Genomic DNA, 7,894 nt, shown 5'->3' with positions numbered 1-7,894 from the left:
ACGACCCTTGATTTTCAAGGCGCCGGAGCACCATCCCTGTTGTTCGTTCACTCACCCCATATATCATACGACCGTCGCTCCCTGAGCGACGCGCCGGAGCACCGCCCAAAACCCACCACCAACACCATCACTCAACGGCCTTGTAGTTCAGGCCGTGAACCTAACAGCCGAGACTAGTTCCTCTCTCGGCTACAATCGTTTGACTAGAAGACAAGTTCAAACAGGCGCACCACTTATCCATCCTACACTCATCAACATCTCGACGCACGGTAGACCGTGCTAGCACGCCCGCGCACAACTGCACCGCACCCAAAAGCAGGAAGCCGCATGTCAACGCATATCCCCTCGGCCCGAAACTCCAGGCCGTGAGATTTGCGCGGCAGACAGTTAATCTCATATATCATACGACCGTTGCCACCCAACGATGTGCCGAAGCACCACTTGAAAACCACCACCATCAGTTCCTCTCTCGGCCACAATCGTTTGATTGGAAGTCGGACTCAAACAGGCGCATCACTCATCTATCCGTCCAATCAACTCATCCTCAAACGCACGGTAAACCGCGTTGGCACGCCCGCATCCAACCACACCATACCAAAGAAGGACAACCCGTGTTGACGCAGATCCACTCGGCCCGGATCACCAGGCCGTGAGATTCGCGAACCCCAACACATGATAGAAGTGGTGAAAAGAAAATTAACCTATTAATCATGTGATGGTGAAATTATAAACATTGAAGAATATAATAGTTGGGAATTGAAAGTTAAGAACTAGAACTTCATTTCATAATGGTATTTCATCATTAACAAAGTTTAACTAGACATAAAATAAAATAACAATACAAGATAAGAATTAAGAACAAAGAGGAGAAGGAAAAATTGCATCATCGACCCCCTGGATCCTTGCCTCTGGGCTCCCCAGCTGTTAAACTACTATCTATTTTGGTGCCAAAACTCTTACACAAATTCTGCACATCATTCTACTAAAATCTGCTCTCCTTTTATAGAGGAATGAGATCCTCTTGCAGCTGCCATTAACCCATTACGTACCAACATGGGTTATATCATTACATCACCATCTTTTTATTCCTTTTTCTTTTGGCTGACCACAAATACCCATGCTCTCTTCACATGGGTTTGCTGGTTTCTTCTTTTAGCATGGAGGTCTGGCTCTTTATTTGCTGCCAACCCATGTGCTGCTAGTCTTTGTTGTTGGCTAATAAAGTTCTTTTTGCTGCTGCACATGTGTTGCTGGAAAAATAAATTCTTCTGAACCAGGCTTGGTGTAGGAAGGCATGAAGTTTCAATATGTATTCAATAAGGTTCAAATTTGTATATGTCATAATAGACACCCATTGGAACAAATTTCATGAAGAATGCATTCCCATCTGAGTAGCGCAAGTGTATGTTTTGGGCCTTGCAAGATGACTGCCGAAAATGAACTGGAGTTTGGGCTTCATTTCTTTTCTCTCCTTGGGCTGCTGCACAAAAAAGAGCTACCAATTAGAGAATTCAAATGAATTAGCCTTTATTTCAATGAAGTGCAAATGGATTCGTAAAATGCAAAGGAACATTCTAATTGGTGCAAAATTCATTAAAACAAAGTACTAACAAATATAGATTAGGGATAAAAATTGTAATAATTATGTGTTTATCAGTCCGAAGCTAGGAAGGTCCAGCAGAAAGCCGCGAGATACTACATGCAAGGCGACAAGCTCATTCGCAGATCATACTCCGACCCTCATCTCACCTGCATAAAATACCCTCAAACACTTGAGGTCCTCTGCAAACTTCACGATGGCAAGTGTGGCAACCACTCTGGGGCAGGTCACTCGCCCAGAAGGCTCTAAATATAGGCTATTTCTGGCCTACCATGCGCTATGACTCCATTGAGTATGTCAAATGATATGATCGATGCCAACGGTACAAACCGGTTCCTAACCTGCTTGCCGAAATCTACCATCCGCAGAACAATCCGTGGCCTTTCATGCAATGGGCCATCGACTTAGTGGGCCCCATGCCAACGGCACCAGCCAATAAAGAAATAATGATCGTCGCCACTGATTACTTTACTAAATGGATCGAGGCCGAAGTTCTATCCTCTACTAAAGAAGCCAATGTGGAACGATTCATCTGGAGAAACATCATCTGCCGATTTGGCTGCCCACAATCACCAGTTACCTACAATGGCTCACAATTCATCGACAAGAAGATGACTGAGCCCTGCACATTTTTGAAGAAGAGAAGCAACTACTGCAAATTCAAGAATGTGCCACAACAAAAGGCGATTGCCCATAAGTAGCGTCCTTCAAGAGACGTAGGGAGACAACCAGAAGCGTCCTTTAAGAGACGCAGCCCACAAAGAAGCGTCCTCAGGGAGACGCAGGGTGCCCAGGAATTTCCTAAAAGGAGGTCTTCATGCTTTCTGAGGGAGGTATCCAGGTTCCTATCCGTTTTCTAAGGGAGGCAGGATAGTCACATAGTTGCCCATAAAGAGCGTCTTAAGGGAGACGTAGGGCGACGACCAGAAGCGTCCTTCGAGAGACACAACCCGCAAAGAAGCATCCTAAGGGAGATGTAGGGTGCGCTAGGAATTTTCCAAAAGGAGATCTCCATGCTTTCTGAGGGAGGTATCTCGGTTCCTATCCGTTTCCTAAGGGGTGCAGGATAGTCACATAGTTGCCCATAAGGAGCGTCCTAAGGGAGATGCAGGGCGACGACCAGAAGCGTCCTATGGGAGACGCAGCCTGCAAAGAAGCGTCCTCAGGGAGACGCAGGGTGCGCTAGGAATTTCCTAAGGGAGGTCTCCATGCTTCCTGAGAGAGGTATCCAGGTTCCTATCCGTTTCCTAAGGGGGCTAGGATAGTCACGCAGTTGCCCATAAGAGTGTCCTTCGGGAGACGCAGGGCAATGACCAAAACATCCTACGGGATGCGCAAAACACGCCCGGAGTCCCTCAAGGGGGACCCTGGCACTTGTCAACTTCCTAAGGGAAAACATCCTATGAGATATGTAGAACATGCCCGGAGTCCCTCAAGGGGGACCCTGGCACTTGTCTATTTCCTAAGGGAAAACATCCTACGGGATATGCAGAACGTGCCCGGAGTCCCTCAAGGGGGACCCTGACACTTATAAATTTCCTAAGGGAGACACACAATCAAGATACTGGCTGGTTACTCAAGCAGTTCACAAGTCGATACGCAAATTGAAGTTGAAAAAATAACTACAATTTCCATAGCAAGCTGACCAACCGGCCAAGTTCAACAAAAAGAAGATGGTCAGGCAAGACCAATTGTTCTAAACAAGAAAGCAGACTACAAGGTGAAAAGAAATAAATGAGCCTTCATTTACTCTGATACGCCAACAGGAGATCCTTGATCTACAACCTCTTCGGCGTCCGCCTAATCAGCCACATTCTCAGTAGCTCCACTTGCTTGATCCACGACATTTGCCACTACCTCATATGCTGCATCCTCCTCTGCTTCATCCTCTTCAGCTATCGCCTCTTCGGCCGCATGTTGTTCAGCTCCTTCCATGTTAACAGCATTAACCTGCTCACTTTGCACATGGAGCAAGTCAGAACAGAGCATCTCGATGTCTCCATCTCTAATGGCATAGAAGGGATCATTTCCATTTGAACAGTCTAAGTAGCCTAACTTGTACGCATTCATTGTCGCTTCGAACTTGGACATTTCAGCAGACTTATGATATGCGCCAAATCTAGCCAGAAGCTTGTCATAACTAAAGGAGACATCAACATTCTTGTGCTCAAGACGGAAGTAGGCATCTTTTCGACTAACCAAGTTAGGGGCAACAACAAACGAGTTTCGGATAGTTTCAGCAACAAGAACTACTCCTTTTAGAAGCAGATGAAATATTGCTTCCTTTTGTTTTTCCAAGGAAAGGCTCGAGAATGTGCCAAGATCACCGGCCTGACGAATGTGATCGACCAACTTAGCACAGGAGGACGGGTTTGATAGGAAGTTCGTCTTGAGCAGATCAGACATGCATGCATCCCCTGCAGGACTAGACTTGTTCACTTTGGGATCAACCGCCAACGCTGAAGAAGAACCCTTCGCCCGGGCAGATGACTCTCTCATCTTCTTAACCTCCGCCAACCTCACCTCTAAAGGAGTCAATGATACTAAATCAACTCCACGCTTGATTGCCCGTGACTCAACAGCTAGATCATGAGTAGACCTCCCTCTTCGATCTCCATCTTTTGACAGATGCAGATGACTCAAACTTCGAGGGGTAATGTCTGCATCTCTTTGACGCTAGGCAGAACTAGGTTAGGCATGAGCTGCCTCACGAAGTAGATCATGGTTTTCAAGCATGTCAACATCATGCATACCACCAACCTTCATGCTATAGGCACCCACGAGATGTTTGGCCCTAGTAGATGATGATGGAGCAGACCCCACATGAGTCTTCTCAGCAGAAGGGAACCTTGGCTTCTTCCTCAATGGAGACACATTCTCTGCCTGCGAAGGAGTAGCTTCATCTCTTGAAGACTTGGCAGCAACCTTTCTCTTTGGGGGAGATTCAGCAGAACACTCCTCCTGCCCAACTGGCAGATCATCAGAATCTGGACCATTCTGCTCCCATCTCTCAACATCCTGAGTAGGGGGCAGACCACCAACTTCCTCCACTCAGGAGCCCAAGTAACAGAAGGAAACCCAATTACAACTAGACAGCCCAATAGTTGATTCACATCTCCTACATGCCACCACGTGCCATGCAAAAGCTAGGGGGCATTTGTGGGAACCGAATTAAATCAAAACCCTAGGTCAAATAATTCCTCCCATTTGGGGATTATTTGACCTAATTGGGAATTATTCAACATAATTGGGAGTTACTCAATTTAATTTGGGATTACCCAATTAAATTGAATGTTACCTAATTAGGTTGAGAATTGATTTGATTCCTACCACAATTCCCAATTAATGGGGAGTTACCTGAATTAATTGGGAGGTTGTTTGATTCAGATTGGGTGTATTTGATTCTTGCCTTAATTAGGGATTTGATTAAATCAAATCCCTTAACACACCAACCTCACCAACCTCGTCGAGGCCCCCTATAAATACTTGGCTACGCACAAGGATTGAGGTACGTCAGAATTACTACTAAAACTCTATAGAGATCTTCCCCTCACAAACCCTAGCCACCTCCTCTCTCTCTCTCTTTTACATAAGGCTCCGCCCGCCCGGTTTACACCATAAACATATCTCCATACCCTATTAGCTATTGTTTTCTATACGATTCAATTGAACTAATTTAGGCATCGGAGGGCCTTTGGCCAACACTCCTCGGGTGTGGTCCTCTTATTTGTTCTATTTTGCAGGGAGAAAGAGGCGGCGAAGAAGAAAGGGGAATCTTTCCAATCGTATATTCTCGTGGGGAAATTTGCTCCCATAGTAAACAATAGAAATTTAAATTGGTAAGAGAACCTAACTAAAAAATGCATGCAAGAAAGAACTTTCTCAAAAAAAAAAAAAAAAAGAGGGGATAGAGGAGAGACCGAGAGAGAGAGAGATCAGCCTAGATAATACTTAGAATTGATAGAAGTGTGGTGCACATAAATTACCATTGGGTTCACTCAGTGTAAGAGCCCCCACATGCGATAAGACTTAAATTAAGGTCATTGATAGCATGTTCTGCCATGCAGATATTGTACTGACCTCTACCAGCTTCTTCTATTTAACCTCCAAAACAATTATTTCAGTTCTTTATGGTTTTTGCGAGATGAGCAATTGTGGGCTAACAAAAATAAGTTAGAGCCCATTCGAGTATGAGAGTCTGCTAGACCAGAAATACCAACCCATTCAGTTCTTTCCTGCAAAATTCAATAACATGTGTCAAATATTAACACATTGATGTACTTTCCATACCAATAGCTTCATTGCTACTGGAAAAACCAAGTACAATCACCCAGAAAAACTGGAATGGGGCAGTGCTATCTTGTGGCCTCATTAAAACCTTGCCTTAAAAAAAAAAACCCCTAAGGAGGAAAATCCAGTCAAAGAAAAAGACTACCACAACACACAATAACAAAAACAAAACCTACTCTCCCCCTATCACATCCAAAACCCAACCTAGTGTCTGATCCTCCCATATGAACCAAGTATGCTCATTAAGACAAAACTGGGCCAAAGAATGAGCTGCCCGATTTCCTTGTCTAGGTTGATAGTGCACCTCTACAACACCCAATCATTCCATCAAAAGCCGAACATCTTGAACAAGGTTACCAATATTAGTCCATAACACCTCAGTGCCATTTAAGTAACTAACTGCTTCCAGCGAATCTAACCTACTAATAAGATTGTGAAAACCTTTTGCATAAAGAAAGAGTAAGCCCTCCCGTAGTGCCGTTAACTCAGTTTCCAAAATGCCCAAACCCACCGATCTGCCACAAGTAAAACCCCAAACAAAATCACCATGGGCATCACAAAGAAGCACCCTCAACCCCTGCCGCGCCTATCCTTGCTCATAGCAACATCACAATTCAACATTAAAAAAGCATGTGGTGGTTTGGTCCACCTAACTTGACGATTAACTGATGGTGGTTTAATCGGAATATTACATGCTTTAAAACTCTCATACAACTCCATAGTGCTCTCCTCCATCTTTTCGAGCTAGACCATCTTATTCCCATGCAAACTGTCATTTCTCATCTGCCATACACGCTAGCAACAACATGCAAATCTACCCAATTCCGCTGTAGACAAAACCAGACAAGCTTTTTGGAATTAATTAGCAAAAGAACGACCTTGCACTTCTATCTTTCTTGCAAAGGAACTAAGACTCCAAAATTTTCGACTTGCCTTACAGCGCCAAATTGCATGTACCGCATCTTCACCCCTCTTCCGACAACGTGTGCATAAAAAGGAAGCAAGGACTTTTTGATGGAACAAATACACACCAATAGGTAAAATATTAGAATTATTAGCTCTCCAAAGGAACAACTTAATCTTGTTTGGGATTTCCAATTGCCATAATTTTTTCCAGAGAGCCATTTGTGCAGATGGATCAGACCCACCACTTTCCCCATCAACCAATTGTTCACGTTGGTGCAACGCAACTTGATAGCTTGACTAAACTGAATATTTCCCATCTTTCACATAAAATCAGTATCGCCAATCCCTATTCGCACCACTGAGGCCAACAGAATACTGGCTATAGCATTCCTAACTTCTTCACAAAAACTCTACTCAATCAACCCTAAATCCCATTCTCTTGATAGAGTTAATAAATCAAATACATGTACGTCATCTGGTAATCCTCTATTAAGCAAAGGCTTAAAGGTTGTTGGTTTTGGTAACCACTTATCCTGAAACACCTGTATTGCCTGAACATTTCCAACCCGCCATGCCAATCCCTGTTCGCACCACTGAGGACAAGTTTTCAAAAATTCGCCAAGCCTGTTTTGCCACCAGGGCTTTATTGAAGGCCTCAAAACTTTTAAAACCCACACCTCCCAAGCTCTTAGGACCTTACCAGCTTTCCTCCACCAATATCTAGCCACCATTGCCGATAACTCCTTACATAGAGACCGTGATAATTGAAACACCCCCATCGTGTGTACATTGGGAGTGCCTGCACCATAACTTTAATAAGGATCTCCTTTCTCGTTGATGATAATAACTTAGCATTCCACTCATTAAGTCGTTGCCAAAGTAAATCACCCACATGCTGAAACATTTGGTTCCTACTCCGACGTGCAATTATGGGAAGCCCAAAGTATCGCTCATGACAATCAACAGTCTGCACCCCAAGCAAAGAAGATATTAAATGCTTCATTATTGGATCCATGTTTGGACTGAAGCAAGCAGCCGACTTCTCAAAATTTATTTTTTGGCCTGACGCTTTTTCATATAGCTTGAGAATATGCAGTA

Source organism: Prunus avium, chromosome 8 (genome assembly GCF_965620075.1).
Source record: "Prunus avium chromosome 8, drPruAviu1.hap1.1, whole genome shotgun sequence".
Taxonomy (NCBI): domain Eukaryota; kingdom Viridiplantae; phylum Streptophyta; class Magnoliopsida; order Rosales; family Rosaceae; genus Prunus; species Prunus avium.
The sequence above is the reverse complement of the archived record's forward strand: the minus strand, read 5'-3'. Positions refer to the sequence as shown.